Source organism: Pezoporus wallicus, unplaced genomic scaffold, assembly GCF_028554395.1.
Source record: "Pezoporus wallicus isolate ANWC-B61680 ecotype Strahan unplaced genomic scaffold, APGP_CSIRO_Pwel_v1 contig_8042, whole genome shotgun sequence".
NCBI lineage: Eukaryota > Metazoa > Chordata > Aves > Psittaciformes > Psittacidae > Pezoporus > Pezoporus wallicus.
Genome location: NW_026639380.1, coordinates 1235911 through 1256000, shown reverse-complemented (window position 1 = coordinate 1256000; position 20090 = coordinate 1235911). Strand labels below are relative to the sequence as shown.

The following is a 20090-nucleotide window of genomic DNA, read 5'->3' as shown; positions in this document are numbered from 1 at the left end:
GGCAAGTGCATAAACTAGTTACAGGGAGCAATGAATAGCAGATTAGATTGTCCCTGTCACTGATACATGGGGACATTGATCCATGGTCCTAGGCATTGCACTTTCCCTCAGTTTTCTGTTGGCTGCTGGGTACAGCCACAGCAATGGGCAGCTCCTCTACTCTTCTGTGCCATAACTTCAACATTCTTAGTCACAAGGAGTAGAATATTCTGTACATAACCTTTTTATTACTTTCCCAAGCTCCCTCTGGGAGCTATCTGCATCTGTACCAACACTTGTTTTAGGCAGGACTTAATAAGTAGGGCTGAACCATTAAATGATACTAAGAATCCATAGCAGTAGTCTCTAAGCACAAGTTTTTCTTATCTTCCCCAAAAAACTAACCACCCATTCGTATATTTTTCTGTCACAAAGGCCATCGTGCGTCGACGCGGGAATTGTGGACAGCACAAAGAGTCGTGGACAATGCAGAGATGATCAATGTGATCAAGCGATTACCATTTATTGAGCATCAGACATGATCTTTTATACACAAATCCACACATTGATTATCCGCTGATTGGTTAACATGCCTTGCCAACAAGCTTCTGATTGGGCTTTACACAAAGCTGCTTAATACAAGTTACAACAACTACTTCTGCTTAGCACTAACCTCAACATCCTTCTACTGTGGTTTTACATCCTGAGTTTTATTCTTATCGTTGCTAACGTTGCAATTTCACTTCCCCCACTGCTATCCCTGGCTAACCTCCCCTCTGGCCTAGTATTTTTCCACTTACAGAGAAGCTCTACTTATGCTAACTGAGAAGCCCGACTCATGCTAACTAAATCCATACAACAATCATGTCCATTATTACATTTCTCTTCCAGGGATACCTGTGAGCAAAGACATTGCATAGCTGGGTCTCCAATGTGAAGCCTTAAGCATGGCACTCAAAGAAAGGCACTAGGAGAGATTCAGTTTTCACAAGATAGCAAGTATTGCATGTCTGGATCACTTTTTTTCATTTCAAATACATCTAAATGTGGCCTTGACACTGTAAGAGTGACTTTATAGCTACCGATTACTAATAACATCATTGCTTGTTTTTTCAGTTAGAATTGATAAAACTAGGTACTTTGGGGAAAGTATGAACGTTATGAAACTTCATGAAATGAAACCTCCCTCCTTGGCCAGAGGCACTCATGATATATTTTCTCTGCTACATTTGTTACTGAGAATTGGAACAAACTAGTCTGAGTATCAGGATAAACTGACTATACTGGAAGACAGACTTCAATCCACTTGGTTAAAATGTTTTGGTACTTTAAGAGAATTAAAGGTCTGACCACTTTGCCTTCAACTATGGTTTCATCTAATTACCAGGAGGCAACCTGTTTGCAGGCAGTCAAAAAAACAAGATTTGTGCTTTGGCAATAAAACAGCGCACTGTCTTGGATGAACTGTCGGTACTTCTGCACACAGCAGTTTTTCCTAATGCTCTGCAAGTCAGAAGAATACCTAAATTATGTGGTACTTAGAATTCTAAGTGATTCAAAATATTAATTATTTAAATTAAGAGCTGAATAAAAAAATTAATAAAGCCAGTGGGAATTTCCTCAAATCAAATTAACAAAGTTTTAATTAGTTCCTAATTTAGTCTCTTTGAATAAATAGTGAGGTTTTTGCTTATTATTTTTCCTGTTTCTTCTGAACTACTATTTTTCTTATGCACACAAAAGACAAGAATAAGATAGTGCATCATACTTACTGCTCATCAGAAAGAAGAAAAATGTTACAGCTCTATTTGAAATTTTGTTTTCATTGTAAAATATGAGAGCCTGTTCCTTTTATATATCGTTGAGAAAACCAGTGTATTTCACAATAACATTTATTATTAGAAAGCTTATCAGGGATTTATAATTTGCGAGAAAATACTTTTAAAAAGCATCTCAATAGAAAGCAACTTTGCAGTGCTAAAGAACTTTATTCATTAAAGAAATTGATTTCCAGCAAAATGTCTTATGATAATTTGAAAAAAAACAACTTTAGTTCTCCTAATAAATAGTATTTTTGAATGCCTGGAAAATTTGGCGTGGTACGCAAAAAAAGTATCTCATTTGTTCCTGCGGTAATAATGCTAAAATATCGCACACTTCTTCCAAGGGTAACAGTTGAATACCAGCTATGTCTTTTCAGATGGACATGTGGGTGGCAAGGCCTTACCTTTCTCTGGAGGGTGATGGAAGAGCTGTTGAAGCCAGTCCTCCAGCAACTCATTCCATGCCACACACTGCAGCCTTGGAGGGCTCTGTATCCAAAGGAATATGAGGAAGGTACAGAAGGGCTTAAATCCCTTTTTCTGTCTGGGGAAAACACCCAGCACTGTGAGGGAGGCAGATGAGGGCACATTACTTGCATCTACTTCTGATTCATGTGGTTTAAGTTGGTGAGAACTTTGGAGTGATTTAGGTTAGAATTTCTAGACTTTAGCCCACATGCCACTTACATGGATTAATGGTACTACATAACTCATTGGTCATGAGTACTTCGTGTTACTGTAACTGCAGTACATTTGCCCTCACAGATAAAACAGGCTTCACAAATTCAATTCCGATGTCACCTGTTCCCTTTAATATTACCTCCTCTACATATTAATATCATTCTCTGGTGGTGATCCCAATTACACATTTAAAAGGTGACCGATAAAAAGAGCCTGTCAGCAACTTCGTATTAATTCCAGGGTTTAAACACTCACGTGGGTTAGAACATTTAATTTAATTTGGTTTCTCTGACTTCTAGCAACCACCTCTTTCTCCAAAGACAGATGAGTAAGTCCAAATGTTTACTAGCTCATGTGGGCTGACAAGTGGGCCTATGGAGCCCTGTCTTCAAAAGGCACCTTCAGGAAGGTATAATGCTGGGCACAAATGATACCTACATAAACAAGACTACCCTTGTGGTAAGGGTGTTCTCCAGCTGTAATATGTTGCCACTTGTTTCAACACTCTTATCTAAACCAGGGAACAAGTTTTGATGATTAATTTTTGAATCCTCTGATTTTGACCAAGCTGTAAAAAAACATAGTAAACTGTTCTTCCTTAATGACTGCTGAGATTGCCTAATGAATCTAATGGTTAAATGAAGAGTTTTCCCTGGATCATCCTTATAACTCTTTCCTGAAACAAACCACAGACCATTTTAATTGGAGAGATGGAGACAAGAAAACAAGGTTAAAAACACAAGAGAAACTAGAGTAATAAAATTAGAATGCATGGGAATGTAGATGCTAGCTGAAATATAAACATTTTTGAAAGTACCTAAAGTATGCTATAGAGCATAGCAAAAAAGATACCTAAGGTGAAGTCAACAATGTTACCTTTAAAGCTCAAAAACTCAGGAGTTTAGACTCAGTGTTTACCTTATAGTTAAACATCTGTGACCACCGTTATGTATTCAAAAGTGGAATTGTTGAATTGACGCAGAAGGATTCAGAAAATAAAATAAATAAAAATATTCTGTAGAAGGAAAAAGGGATCAGTTCTCAAACTTCATCATATTCTGGAGTTTTTTGGACATATTTTCCTCTCTGTACTATATATATATATAAATGAAATAGAGATCACTGCCTTCTATGCCATCTATGCAAAATAGCTCTTGCTGTTACATGGTACCAAGAGATTCCTGTCAAAAGAAAAAAACAAAACAAAACAACATAAACAAAAAAAGCCCCCAAACAAAAAAACATTTTGAAAGGATAGATAATTCAGCCAGTAAAGCTCTTGCAAATGGGTGTCTCTATTCTGTGTCACTTTAGGAGACCATGTGCTGGATTAAGAACTAGGAATCTGCATTTTATTGTTAATCGCTTTTATTGTTAAAAAAACTTTGTTTTTTATCATGAATATTTATGTCTCATTTTATAAATGCACTCAAATGCTGCCTACCTGAGTTGTAAGTCCCTTTCCTGTCCTTTGGTAATGAAGTAGACTCTATTTTCTTCCCTGTAATGTCCTTTCTGCTTTTTACTGCATGTGCTATAACTCTTCAAAATCCAGTTTAAAGTTCAGACAGTATCTACTAAACATGCTTCAAATAACAGTAATTTCACTGTAATTAGGGAGTTTTATAAGAAGTTGCTTGTGTTAAACCTGATAGGCAATCACACACTGTTCAGCCTCCCCTCTGTTCTCTTAACTTCCTTGATTTAAATAAGAGATATCCATGATATCTGAGACAATCCATCAGCTCAGAGACCAGATGAAACATTTGGCTGCCTCCACCAAAAGCTATACTGTAAAAGCAACCGATTACACAGAAAAATTTCAGATTAAAATCTTGGGTGTTAAGCAGGCTTCTGTATAGTATCTCTTAGCCTGAGTAATCCCAGACCAAATAATTTTTCACCTGAGGTCAATGAAAATGCAAATATTTTTCTCATACTTGGTATCTTTATATACTGCAATTCTAGTAATCTGTATTTGGAAAAAAAGCCTGAAAAACTGCCTGGTTAAAAAGACGCAGATCTTTAGAATTTTTAAAATCTTACTTTTGCCAGATTTGCTACAAAACACATGACCCTGTGTGTGAAAAAAAAAAAAAAATTACGCTAAATAGATAAATCCCCTTAGCATGAGCATGTAATATTATTAAGAATGGTATTTGCATTTCCTTGGCTACACAAAGGTATATAGCAAGAACATAAGATACAGTTTCCTAAGTGCTATATATTAAATGCATTTTTTAATTAGCTCTAATGCAACCAATGGTTTTGGATATGATTAACACTGTAGAAATAGTTTTTTCTCAGAATCTATTATTTATATTTTCAGCAAGGACAGTCTGCTTTTAATTCTACTTCAGAGCCTCATAAATATTGAAATTGTGCAGTTGAAATCACAAATTTAGTGTTTTAATCACAGAAGGTACCTGTTTTAATGAAGTTCACCAGAGCTTATTACGCAGACAATATATGCATTTGAAAATATTTTCCTCCTAGCTGGTACAGAGCAACATTTTAATATGAAAATTGCCTTTAAATCACTTTTATTCTTCTCAGCATTGAATTACTGAGCAGAAATCTACCTACTTCCTTCCTTCCAATAACTTACACTTATGATTTGATATTGGATTTTCCTTCTGAAAACTGCATACAGCACTAATAATACCTTTGGGTAGCCTAATAAAAGCTGTAGTAAAGCTGAAAAGTGAAACTTAGTTTTGGACATGCTAAATGCCACCCATTTATGAGAAACAAGCATTCATGAGCAACTGATCTAAACCATTGTGATTTTACTCAGCTGAGACAAAAACACGCCTCCCAGGATCTTGATTCTTTTTCCTTGGTCTGAAAATATTCAAATTTTCACCTCTCACTTCTGGGGAGAAATATAGAAACTGGGATGGGAAGGAAGAGGAAGGAAAAAGGGAGACACTCTCTCATTTCTAATAAGCAGTAACAGAGCAAGATAGGAGCTGTAGCGTTTGACCGTGGCTCCAAGGATCACATAATGTGTTTGGCCGTTAAAGCTATCTGTTAGGCAGTCACCTCACAAAATAGCTTTCCTTTAGCAAGTTTACAGCTAGCCTAGCCACATGGGTTAGGGTAAAGCTTAAAAATAAAGGAGAAGCCGAGGAGGCCCCTGAACCTATTTTTTTTCCACTGTTATTTGCGGTAGCAATTAATGAATTAATGAACATGGCAATTCTACAGTACTGAGCACACCTTCAAGGTTGGCCCCTAAATGCTGGGAAATAACGGCATGCCTCATCTGAAGACCTTTAGAGATCTTTGTGCCTCCACTTGACAGGATGGTGGCTGCTTGATGGGGATTGGAAAACTCTCCTCAGGAAACCAGCATTTAGAGTGTTAGGTAGTACCATAAGAATCACAGTAAAGCTCTGGTGCCTGCATGCCAGATGCATCTAAGTCAGATGGATCTAAGCTTTCTCTACCCAAATACCTTACTGATATTTCACTTTCTTATCAGCTGTTTTACAAACACTGAATTCAACTTTAAATGGTATTGAAACAGCTGTTGTTTTCTAGCAACTTTTTTCTTAACATACTCTACCTGCTTAATAGGTGTTGGTAACCAACAGTCACTTTGGACTTGGTTGTTTGGATCAACATTTTATCCTACAGCAGTAAGAATCCCCTAGGTTTCCTATTCCCTTGCCTCAAATGACTCAGCAAGAAAAAAAAGCACAATTTTTTTGTTTGTCCAAAGACCCATATGCTGACAGAGCTTTCAATAGCTCCACAGTGTATTTGTTTGGCAGAAAGGAGGGAATAAACACATTGTGCTCTTAATTTCTCTCTTCCAATATCTTCAGTTTCATACCAGTGGGACCAAACCTCTGCCTTTGTGTGTGCAAGACCAAGCGTTCGCCTGGGCTGCCATTTGCACTTTTTCTATGCTTCCTTCATACAGGTGGGTGATAATGACTAAGGCAATGAGGATCAAATGTCTGTGGTGTCACTAAAGCATTCAAAGGAATGAACTCAGTGGCACATCTGAGCTGATACTAAAAATTTCTCACCCCAAAACCACGTTAGAAAGGTAGTGAGTATAGGTTTGAATGGAGCAGGTGCACTCTGCTCATAATCTCATCCAAGGAATAAGCCTAGATGCCTAAATGTGATGCTAATTTAAAATCTCAGGGGCAGCACTTATTTTGCTTGAAGTCTAGCTCTTTTATTTGGTTTTCTCTCCATAATCACTTCTCTTCCTGTGTGACAAGGCCTATCAAATTGATTACTCTCTGACAGCAGTGACAACTTGGCAGTCAGGCAGCCGCAAGCGGTCAGCTGGCCCTTTTGTCACTCCTGGCATCTGACTGAAAGCTGTTCAGGCTCTAGGTTTCGATGAGATTTCAGGAAGGTGCAGAATCCAAGCCTGACACATTCAATATGCTATTCCTCATCCAAAATAGACAGAACAGGACCTCTTTGCTAAAGCACTGTTTCAAGGGAGTAATTTATTTGCCAGCTGTGAAAGTCTGTCTCTATGGAAAGGAAGCGGGTGCCAGGTTGTAACTTAGCACAGCTATTTTCCCTTCTGTTGACAAACCAGAGGTAAATATTTGGAAGAACCAACAGCCTGGTTTTGTTTTATTTTGTTTTAAAAGGTTTTCTAATGACCGACAGTGGAATTTGGTTTTTCAATTGTTTTTAAATAAAAAAAAAAAAATCAAGGGTCAATCAGTATCCATATGTCTTAATGCTTAACAAGAGACATGTAATTAGCCATGTAGTCCATATGTGCTTACTCAGAATGTGCAGCTGATTATTCCACACTTCTCAAAGTGTTTTCTCACTGGAGTGATGGCCCCATAAAGTCATTTTATGAGGGGAACATAAATTACCAGTCATCAAGACTGGTTTTCTGACTCCCTCTCTGCTCTTTTGGGGCTGATGAACCTTTCTTCTGATGCATCTGACTCTTTTCACTTATTAGTGTGAGTTGATTTTTTTTTTATTTTGAATAAACAGGGCAAACGGACCCTGACAAGATCATTTGTTTTCTTGTTTCAGAAAGTGATTTTCTTAGTAACTTACAGAGCTGGGATACACAACTAAACTTTTTGTACTGTTATTTTTGAAAAGCCACGTGAAAGAAAAAAAAAAAAGATTAATTTGTAAAGTTAATTTTCTTTAGCAAGTTTCCTTTTTATCAAACAAACAAAGGCCAGGAGTGTGGCCATGAAACTGTTGAAAGAGGACTGAAATTATGTGTATTACATCATTGTGCAGAATATATTGATAATAGGAACATCTGGGTCCGTAATAAATTCTCAGCAAGCTGAAGAGGTAGGATGGAGATTACTGTGTGCTATGCAGTGAAGATAGATAGAACCTGGATACTGAGAAAGGGAAATGGAGAAAAACTGGCATTGTGGTGAGACTGAGGAGATAATTTAATGCTTTATTAAATCATTAATAATACATTAGGTAGCAGATATGGAGTGCCAAGGCTGGACATATATCATGGCTCTGTTACCATTGGATTTTCTTCAACAACTGACAGGAAGAAAGAAGGAAGCAAGCATTAGCCAGCTCTTTGTATCATCTGGGAAGGAGGAAAGGGTGACTGCAAGGGACCTTCTGATTCTTGGACTTAGATACGCCCATTATGCTTCCTATAAAGTCTAAAATTATAATGTTGGAAATGTTGGGATGACTATGTAGATGTTTTTTCTGGATGGCTCACTGTACTTCACGGTAGAAGCAAATAGTATAGAATAAGCTGCATATCATTAAAATCAAGAATATGTTATTAAGAGACAGTCATCAACAGGGACTCAGGAATTATGACTTCTTCTTAAGCAGTTGTTTATTAAACATTATTTAATTTTTATGGAAAAAGTTAAGCCACAGGATTTTTTTTTTTATTAATTTCTAAAATATGCATTATAAAACAGCTTAGATCAGCAGATGGTCTTTAAAGACACTGAATTCAATAACAGGGAGGGATTTTTCATACAGTAAGTGTATATTCAACTTTTCATCTTGTTTCACCACTGAAATACCACAGTAAGAATAAAGTAGGAGACTAGGATGTAGAGGCAGCCCTCCCAGTTCTCCATGTACAATGCGGAAACTTCTGTGAGAAGCAGAAGCATTCCCTGTGAAAGGCATACATTTCTTGCTAACCTCAGCAGTAGCCCAACCTTGAATGTGAGTTCTGCTGAGCTTGCAAGCACTCATGCTCTTTCTCCCTGCTGTTGGCACTATACATCCATTAGAGGATTCAGTTGTACTTGACACAACATTCTATAATTTCGGTCCTTGGCCAGTATTCTTTCCTAGCATGTACATAGAAACATTAAAAAATAGGCCTGCAAAAGAACAGCAGACCATTTTAAAGTGATCTTTACTGGTGCTTGTCTAACCTGTTCTCAAAGGCTTCCAATGATTCCTGCAGCCTCTAGGGTAATTTGTTCTAGTGCATTTGCATTGTTAAAAAGGTTTTCTTGACATCTAAACTTAATCTTTCTTGCTGCCATTTAAGCACACTATTTCTTGTTCTGTACATGATAGAGAGCAAATTGTTCCTCTGCAGCATCTTTTATGCTTTTAAAGGCTATTGTCACTCTCTTCTACACCCTTATCTCTCCTAGATTTTAAAAAACACTGTTTCAACTTTTTTTGGTATTTTGATGTTTTTGAGAACTCTAGATTGTGTCCCACTGATCAACAACTTTCATGAATTATAGCATCCAAAATAGGGCAATGAAATTAAGCTACGGCTAGGCTACTGATTATACGTACTGCTTATGCATTTACATGCCCTTTCAAAAAACAGAATCATCGAATAGAATCATAGTTGAAAACTAGGTTGAAAAACACCTTTAAGATTATTAAGTCAAACCATTACCCCAGGAATGCCAAGACCACCACTAAACCATATATCACTGAGGGACTCATCTACATAATTTTTGAACACTGCCAGGGATGGTGATTCCACCACTGCCCTGGGCAGTCTGTTCCAATACCTGACCACCCTTTCTGTGAAGAAATTTTACCTAATATCCAATCTAAACCTCCCCTGGTGCAGCTTGAGGCCATTACCTCTTGTCTTATCCCTTGTTACTTGGGAAAAGAGACTGGTTCCCACCTCATTACAACCTCTTTTCAGGTAGTTGTAGAAAGTGGTAAGGTCTTCCCCCCGAGCTTTCTCTTCCACAGACTGAATAACCCCAGTTCCCTCAGCTGTTCCTCATAAGACAATATAATAGTATTGTCTGAGTCATATTCATGTTGCGATCCATTTTAGCTGAAGGACCTTTTTCTGTAACATTGCTAACAAACCAGACATTTCATAGCTTGTAGTTGTCCTCATAACCATGTAGAAAACTTTACATTAATTTTTAGTAAGAAGAATTTCAGGCCATTTCTCTAGTTTATCAAAATCCATTTCGTTTCTACTCCAGTAACCTATCCTCTTCCAGTTTCATTTTGCTTAGCTACAGCAGGTAGTACAAGAGTCAGTAGACAATTGCAGAAGTTCAGTCCTTATGACTGTAGGCTCAGTTGCAGGTTTTATAGCCAACATCCGATAGTGTCATCTTAGACCACATGTCCCTAACTTGCTTATGAGCATCTCCTGTGAAACACTATTAGATGAACATCTAGATAATGGATATCTGCTGCTGCTTCTCTACTCGAGTCCTATTTCTCTATTTAGCAAGAAACAGGTTTTCTTTGATATGATTTGTTCTCAATGAATCCATGTAGGCTGCTCATCATCTTTGTTTCTGCTTGGTACTCATTTGTTTCAAGAACTTTTCTGAGACATTAAAATTAGGTGGTTAATTTATAATTCAATTTTTTGCAGACCATGCTTTTCTCTTTGTTCAAGAGAAGGTTTATTTTGCTCCTCTTCAGTCATCTAGTATCTCACCATATTCCAAGAGCTCTTTAGATTAATCATTAAAACATATTGCTGAAGTACCTGTTTAAATAAGGTTTATTGTATGAAATAATTTCAAAATCTCTGACTTCTGTAGGTATTCAGTAACCCCTCTGCTTTCTGTATTCAAGGCTAAAGTAATACCCTTTAGTCATTAACAGAATTTATGTCAGTCACCTGACTGAAGATGCATTAATTTTTTTAAAACATTGATGCAAAGAATGTCACGTATCTGTTGACCTTGATGCCAGTCCTGGATAAATTTCTCTCTCTGTTTAACATTGTCTTACAGCATATATTACAACATACATTTCCCACAGCATTTCCTTCTATCACTTATTACTAACCTCTTGTTACCTTTTATGCCTTTTGCTAGTTTAATTCTTCTTGTCTGGTTTTTTCCCTTTTTGTTATTACTTTATCATCTTCCCCTCTAATGTGATCTAGTTTCTGGTTTTGTAAACATTCCTCTTATTGTAAAAATGTGTAAGCACCATAAATGCAACCTTACAATAAATTTTTAGAGTAATACTTTCCTGACAAAATATACAGCATCTTTTTTCAATGGAATATGCATTGCTACTTTCCAGTAAATATTAAATACAATCTCTGTTCCGAGTGACATACTCTGCAACTATGAATATTGTTACAGTATCACCCCTAGTCTGGTGGAAGGCACTCTGCATTAGTTATAAGACATATAACACAGTCGCGTATCATGTATTTTAATATGCATGAAATTAGGACTCTTTCCCTGAATTAATTCAGATACCTCAATTGCAGAGCTCTGTCTCATGGACTCTGAGGATAAATTGGTTAAATTTAAAATAATTAGTCTATATAATGGGTGACAAAAATTACAATTTGGTAACCCATTTCTAGGAAATGCATGAGATATTGTTATAGCTAATGAAACATAAGTTTTTCCATTTTGAAGTTGTGACTTGAGGAGCTCTTAATGGGATATTTTACTGTCCTGGGTTCAGCAGTAGCAGTCATTTTTTCTCCTTCTTAGTAGCGGGTGCAGTGCTGTGTTTTTGACTTTCAGCCTCTGAACAGTGCTGATAACACTGATGTTTTTAGTTACTGCTCAGATGTTTAGACTGACCAAGGACTTTGTGAGCCTCATGCTCTGCCAGGGAGGAGGGGAAGCCGGGAGGAAGCAGAGACAGGACACCTGACCCAAACTAACCAAAGAGGCATTCCATACCACAGCACGTCATGCCCGGGAAGTAACTGAGAGTTACCCGGAAGGACGAGGTATCAGTCAGTGCTCAGTCGGGCGGGGTGGGGCAAGTTACCAGTCAACGAGTGGTGAGGTGTTGTATTCTCTTCCCTTGTTACTTAACCCTTATCATTGGTGGTAGCAGTAGTGATCTGTGTTATACCTTAGTTACTAAACTGTTCTTATCTCAACCCGTGGGAGCTGCATTCTTTTGATTCTCCTCCCCATCCCTCCCGGATCAGGGGGAGGGCAAGAAGGGGGGTGGGGGTGGGGATGGGGGTGTGAGAGAGAGGAGACTGCGTGGCTAACTTGACAACAGGGTTTAAACCATGGCATTTACTTACATGCTAAATGCTTTACCAGAAATAGGGTATAAGTACTGTTGCATGATCAGATAAATATTGCTGCTGTTCCCTTAGCTCATCGCATATTAGTATTTAAAGGCTGCATGACCAGAAGCTGAATAATTTCAACCAAAACAAAAGGCATCTGATAAAAACAGTTGTAGAGAGCTCTTTAGATTCCAGCAGTATTACTGAAAAGGGGTAATGTTTTGTACCAGATGTGGTTATCTCAAGTAGTTCTCTGTATAGTTCCTCTTAATTCGGGTAAATTAGAATGTATTACTGAAGAATATAGAGCGAGTCTTGACAAGACATGACTCTTGCATCTCCTTCCTCTTCCTGGCAAGAAGGTAAAGAATAAGTTCATGAAACAAGTAATCCTAAAGGAAAGACTAGGTTTCAGCTGAACAACAGATATGCTGAAGAAGCTGTGCCAGCCGAGATCTACTAGCTGCATAGTTTAAAGAGTCAGGGAGGAAAGACTTTAAAGTTAAAAATTCCCAGCCATGTGGTATTTTCTTGCCTGTGTGTGATTTGAGACATTTCTGAAGAGCAGAGCTGGTTTCAGTAGGACATGGGCAGCTGGCTCCAGTTTGACAAAGGTGACAGATACAGAGCCAGCTCCAAGAGAATGAGACTGAGACACCCAGTGTTTGTGCCCATTTATACCAGAGAAACCAAAGATACATAGACACAGTACATCACATAAAACTACAAATAAGTTACTGGAGGATCAGGGCCATTTATAACATTCCCATAAGGTGCTTATCTAGAGGAGAACTGGAAGCAAACCCAGAGAATGAATGACTGCCAGTGCCAGAGACAGTCTGGGATAAATCAAGTTTGAGTTCAGTCCCCCCAAAATCACTGTCTTCAAAGAAGTCATTCTGCAAGTTTTTGTAAAGCTAAGGTCAAACTTAGAAATAAATAACCACAAACTACTGCCACCATATTCAATCTACAGTGGTCACCACACAGCCTGCAACTTAAGGCATGGGAAAAACAAATGGAAAAGGTGGTTTGATGTGTCCATGTTTCAGAGAACTGATACAACTTGAAAAAAATCATTCAAAGAAAGATAGAGAGTTCAGTGTCTGAGACACCCATATGCTGCATTCAGCTAAAAAGGATAGGTGAATACAGTGTAATTGTTTTCAGAACTTCAAAAATCTTTTGGCATTCATGAGGCAATCCAGCTGTAAACAATGTACGACTGTAATTTCATTTCAACCTGCTTCTACTGTAAGCTAAAAAGAAAGGGCTTATTTTTAGATAAGTTGTCAGAATTTGTTAAGCCAGTTGTGAAATAGTAAAAGGTCAAACCAGTATTTCAATTTCATTTAGCTGTAATTCTCAGCCACATAAAAGAGATCTATTTGCCTTTCTTTTTGCAATGGTTACATAGTACTTAACACGCAAGTCACCCCAAACCATTCCATCACCACAAGTTCAGATTTACTGCACCCCTGAGGCAGAATAGATGCACGACCAAGGCTGCTCACTGGGGCTGTGTTGCACGGGCGTGCAAGTTCCCAAGATTACTTGTCCAAGGTCCCACGGAAAGGCAAGTTACCGCATAACTCCAGCATCTTCTCCCATACCCTGCGCTGATTTGTAGCCTTAATATATAGCTCCTTAAGAACTCCTTACCCTCCAGTAAGCATCTAAGACAGACCGAGATACATGATATGTGCTTTTTTAATTCATATTCTTTTACTGGTGATGGCTACTCTTGGGCTTTACTATGTTGCTTTTCTTGAAGGATTTCTCATGGAGAATGTCTATCCTGGTCCCCCCCCAGAACAAACATAAGTCTCATTTATTTGCATGGAGAACGTATGCAAAGAGATGCTCTTTTTGAGGTGGGACAGAAGAGAAACTATTAAATAAAAGAAGGCATTTCAATATCAGGAAGATAAATGCAGCTGCTTCCTGACTGTCTCTAATTTGTTATTCAAAAAAAGAGCTGCTTTCACCTTGACAGGACTGGGACACAGGTAAAAGGAGACAAAATAGAAGTAAATTAAGGGAAGAACTTACATTGTTACAGTCTGTCACTGAGATCTTTAACAGCAGAAGGAAAGAAGCTATCAAGGTTAGCATCAGGCAAGGAATTGGTGTCACTGGTAGAAAACATCTTGGATTACATCTCTGCGACTCAAGCCTCGCTGACAATAGTATCTTTGCTGAACAAGATGTGTCAGCTTTAAGGAAATAACAGTGTTTAGCAGTCACATACAATCTGTCCAGAACAATTAATTGAAATACGAGTGAAGGTCTTCCACAGAGAAATTTGGCTGAGGACCTAGTGATTCAATCAGTTAATACTCTCCGTTTATTTGCTAGCTGTAGGTGCAGAATCAAATAGCATGCTAATCCATATAGATATAAGCCTAGGCAATATTTTTCCTTTGGGATCCATACTGGACATAATTCTGTTATAGGAGTGGCTGTGAATAATTAAATTTTTAATGCTACTTCTATTTTCTACAGAGTGTGCTGTATTTTTTAATCAGTACTTTGATCTTCTTAACATGATAGGAGAAATCCAGCTACTAGATTGCATGCAGCATGAAAAAGCAAACCAGCATTGAAGGAAAGGGAGGAGTACTGGGCAGCCACAGACTACATTTGTGCAAGACTTGTGTATGCTAAAAAAGGAGAAAGCATCATAAAACCCCGTTCAACTTACCTGATAGAAAAGTTACCATTGGGACCCTTTGTAATTTGAAATTCTTACTCTAGATTGCTCAGGTGATGTCATTGAGCATCAAATACATTGAATAAAGGACCATAGGGTCAGAAGGAAAGTCTGTCTCAGCAAGTCTTATCAAGATTACTGGCTGAGGCCTGATGTCTTTCCCACAATATATGCTCCTTCCCACCGAGCTATAGACACCCTGCATGTTCACTCATTTGGGGCAGTGTCTCTATATGGGACAGCCAGTGCAGAACTGGCAATATGCCAACCCCTCTTGCTTAATATTGCCTTCCATCCTGGCTCTGGGCTTCAGCCCCAGGCCCTCCGCCAAAAAGCATACTCCCTGATCCTTCATACAGGTAAGTTTCATATAGCACTAACAAAAGCGTTTTCAGCTTCATGTAAAAACAGCTTTTTCCCACCTTGAATCTCTGTTTTATGATCATTATTAATCTTCCATTTGTTAGCTTGAATTTATTGATGCCTAATCTATACTGCTTAGATTTGTAGTGCTCTTTCTTTAGTAACTTCAAAGTAAAAATATTATCAAGACCTCCGTTGATTCCATGTTAAGGGAGGGAAAACCAAGTCACTGAGCCTATCTGAAGACAGATTCATTTGTGTCTGGGTTATATCTGGGCTCACCTTCCATCTCTTCTCCTCAGCTTTATACTCACACATAAGCAAACCTCTTTTTTTTTTTTTTTCCCAAAAACTCTCAGTTCTGAAAATGAAGGACAAAGAATACATTGAAATTTTGCCAATCCCTGTAATATATTTTTATATCACAAATGCTGCTCTCTAAAATTATCATTGGAGCAAATCATTGAGAGAAGCTAAAAAAAAATTATTTAGAGACAGAAATTATCAAAAACCTGTTGTAATAAATGGGCAAAGAGATTTTTCTTAGGGAAGAAAAATACCCAAACCAAGAAAACTTAAACAAACTGCATATTTAGATGGATAGACAAGTAATATTTTCTGGTTAGTGCAGCACATATAAAGTAATGTATTATTTTGTCTCAGCCAATGAACTAGAAAATTTGAAATCATCTGGAAAATAACGCTGAAGCTCCATAAATCAGCTCTTAAAGAAAAACCTTTCAGATTTTGCTACTAATCAAGATTACACAATGCTTGAATCTGCAATATGATATGGTGTTTCTTACTGAAATCTCCATGTTAATTTACCTTTAGTACCTCATGAAAACCAGGATAATCTTTTTATCTTATTCAGCATTTCTACAGTGAGCAATATGTAGTTTATGCATTTATTATCCTCTCCTAATTTTTACTTTTGTTTAGAGAGACATGCAAGCTCATGTCATTGTAGAACATTCTGCACAAGGTAAGATATTATATTTTCAGGTTCTTATACAGAACCATAAAAATTATGAGCATATATGTTTTTTTAAAAGTGTCTTGTGACAAAGGTCTGGCACCTCCTTTAAGGTCACCAAAATCACTTCAAATCTTTGAAAATATGAAGGGCATAGCATGTGATTGAGAATCTGTAGTAAAACCTGTGTGTGCCCAAGAGTAACAATTTAGAGATCTTTGTGAATGGGTCATATGCAGTGCTCTTAGCCTATGCAATGAAGATGTATCAGCATTTCCTATTCAGTGTATGTGTATGCAGTAACATACAGGGAATAGTGTAGTGATAGGAATAGCCAGTGAAAGACTGGATAGAATGATTTATGATACAGCTTGTCTAGGAGTCTTATACACCAAGAAGGTGCCATGGTGCAGTTGTACTTCAGTGACTGAGAAATACGTAAGATTGGGATGTAGCTAGATTTGTCACAGGAAACATACGGGAATATGAGAGCAGGGAAGCAACTGGAGGAGGTAGCAGAGATATTAAAGACCCTTCCTTAGTTTGTCACAGGCTGAATGACAAGCTTTTGATATTAGCAGTCAGATAGGAGCACTTACTGTGCAAGACATTTTTCTTCTTCTCTGCCTGATCTTGATGGTGTTGTGATAAAAGAATCACTGTTCTTTTATTCCTTTAGAATTACACTACTGAAATGAAGCATACATGAAGATTTAATTTAAAATCAGGCAGAAGGTAACATTGATTTGCTTGCTGAGAGGAAAGGAAAAGGAAAAGGAAAGGGAAAGGGAAAAGGAAAAAAGGAAAAGAAACATTCCCCCCCCCCCCCCAAAAAAAAAACCACCAAAAACCAAATAAACAAAAATAACCTTCAAACAAAAAACAAACAAAACTTTTAAAAGGCTCTATTTCACTGAATAACGGAACAAAGTGTTAGATGATTGAGGGAGGTGGTCAGGGAGTGGAAAATTGAGCCCCAAAATAAGTACATACTTGGGAGTCTCACTCCATATGCACCTGGGACATGAACAGTGCCAGATCTAGGAACTAGGAAGTATTTAGCTGAATTTCCTCTTGCTCAGTTGTCACACCTGAAAATCTACTGTACACATACTTTAAAGGGAGCTTGCCTTTTGTTTTTAGTTCTCATGGGTTGTCATTAAGAAGTAACTAACACCTGTGAGTTACTTGGCAATATTGGTCAAAATATAGATTATTACATTACCAGTTGTTTGGAGCATTTCTGCATCAAGCATGGACTGAGTCTTGATTTCTAGTAAAACTAGTATTTTCTGAAGGCAAACCGAGTGTCTAGATTATAGCAGAAAGATGTTTAAATTAAGTCGTTTGATGTGCTTTCTAGCCTATAAGGAGTTGTTTTTATTGCAAACTACTCTTTATAGAATCAAAGTCATCCTTACTGTCTTACCTTTAACTTTCTAGTGGTGAAGTAAGACACAGATGTCTCATTAGTGGATGTTTGTTCTGTTAGCCTCAATAGTATCCTGTTCAGCTGAAGTAGATTCATGATATTACGATGGCCTTTCAAGAAACTTGCAGCTCTTCTGATTGCTAGTCATATTTGTCCAAGTATCCAAACTCTCTCCCATCCTAGCACAGAGATAGTATAAAAACCAGATCAATGCCCACCACAGATTGACAGAGACCTGGGTGACATATTTACATCCAGTAATATGTGCTATATTTTTTTTCTTATTTTTATTTTTCTATTATAAAAATTGATACCTGTTAATGAGCACGCACATTTCCTGTCATCCTCATCTCTACTGAAATGTCAAATATGTTTGGTAGATATTTTCATACTGGAAATCAAGAAAGAGGATACTTATTTGTCTAATTAGCTATAACATACAATATTCACATATGCCAATAAACAGTCTGTGGAAGATAGTATTTTCTACCATGTTTGCCCATTAAGCATATCCTTGTTATAACTCACTCTGAAAGCAATGCCTTGTGTCTCTTAGTGAAGGCACCCTTTTTTCCCTGTAAATGACAGCCATCTCATCAAATAATAGTAAAAAAAAAAAAAATTAGTGTTTTGACACTGATTTCTTTCCTTGTTACATGTCCTGAAGCATTAGAAGTAATGAATTATTCATTACCAAGGAGCATTACACCAAAGCTACATTAAACTGCCTGTGAAGAACATTGCTTAGTGAGGACATGGTGTCACCACAACCTAGTTAGTTTAGTTAGGACAGAAGAAATGCTTTGATCCAAGTTCCTGATTTCTTTGCTAGAAATGACACTCTCTTTTGTATGCTTTTGTAGGTGTTAACAGTGTGAGAAGTTGGGCCTACAATAAAGCAGAACATGTTATTGCCATTAGGAAAATCTTCTGAGAGGTAATAAAGCAAAAGTATTCATTGAATATGCGCATAATTTCTGAACAGATAATTGTCATCACCAGCTAATTTAGTAGGTATTCACTTCTTTCCCCCATGCAACTGTTTTTTTTCCCCTTGATGCACAATTTGCTCTTTACTGTAGAGTTCAAGCAGAACCAACAGCTTTAAAGCATCTTTTCAGTTGTTTTTACTCTTACCCTAAGGAGCAATATACATGGAAGCTTAGCTGACTTGGCAGGAGATCTAGAAGCAATGAAAACATATTTGCCAAGAAGAACTTGTGGCTTAAAATTTTGGTGTGACACAGGTGCCTGTATTCTTAAGGGATGATGCAACCTTGAAAACCAGAGACTGGATAAGTACTTCTAGCTGATGGATAAATTAAAGAGAATTTCAGAATTTTATTAACAGTTCTAAGGAAGATGAGCTGTTTAAGTGAAGCCACTGTATATTCACTTGGGAAACACAAAGGAATTGGGATGCCAACAGTTTTATGCAGAGTTATAAACATTGCAGAGATAAAACCAAAAATGTTTATCTCAAACATTTTCCCTTCTCCAATCAAAAAATGTATAGAAGGATTTGCTTTAAAGGAGTCATAGGGCGTATTTTGATTAGGGATGATATATTTTTATACTTTAATGAGATAATAAATACGTGCAGTATGCATAAAGTTTACATATTTTTCATTTAGATTCTTTTCTTTTTTCTTCCTCATTTACATAACACTTCTGGACAGTTTGTTTCCATTGGAGACACAGATGAGATGAAGGGAGACACAGGCAACAGGATATTCATCATACACTGCTAAAATCTTAAAGTTGTTTTTTTTTTGCAATATAGAAAGCAGTGGGTCCTATGTTGGAAGAAATGCAATGCATTCTCCCCTTAATGGCAAGAAATCCTGTAATAAACATAATAGAGCCATGTAGCCCAAAAGTATAGTTTCAGTTCACAGTTAGATCTTGAATCTTACCTTCCACAGGTAAAACTGTGCTAGTACTCTTCAGCACTGTTTTTCACTTGTGCTGATAGAGAAATCCATGTATGTGGAGGAACATAGAGTACTATCGGACAATTACAAGAGAAGTCTTGATAGTCATTAACTCAAAAGCTACACTGCTGTAGCCTATCAAAGTAAGTTTGGTTGGACAGGCACTTAATACCAACTTGTACTAACAGCAACATCTTTGTATTATATGGTTGCTTCAGGTAATGGTGGCCTGGGCCTGACAGGCTTGTATTGCTCTTGATTTAGTGATAGTTTTGAAGCAGTAAAATCATTTATGTCCTGATGATTCTACCAGATCTTCTTACTGGAGCCAACAGTTGTAGAAAGTAGTAGAAGTCCAGAAAACTGACTCAGCTGGCAAATACCTTCTGCTGTGAGAAGTTCATAAGCCTCAGATGAGTTACATTCTTTCAAATCTATTCCAATATAATCCTTATTTTTTTACTCTTTTTGATGTGCATATGTTTAGTAGAAAGTTTCTCCTTATTTGGAGATTTCTTTGTTTCAGACTTTTTATGTTCTCGCCTTTTTGCTTTAATACTTCACTTACTTAAAGAATAAATCAGAATCCGGACAGCAGAATTTTCTTTTGTTCGTAAGTTTTTTGATAATGAGATAGGGATGCTGGAGAGGGACTCTTCATTAGGGACTGTAGTGATAGGACAAGGGGTAACGGGTTAAAACTTAAAGAGGGGAAGTTTA

The 20090-nt window shown here is 37.4% G+C and overlaps 1 long non-coding RNA gene across 1 annotated transcript; it reads left to right on the top strand.

Moving 5' to 3' along the window:
- The first annotated feature begins 911 nt into the window (after positions 1-911).
- Positions 912-2850, top strand: LOC130602028 (uncharacterized). Its single transcript, XR_008972800.1, has 3 exons — positions 912-978; positions 2180-2316; positions 2783-2850. It is a non-coding gene; the product is annotated as an uncharacterized LOC130602028 (long non-coding RNA).
- The last annotated feature ends 17240 nt before the right edge of the window (positions 2851-20090 follow it).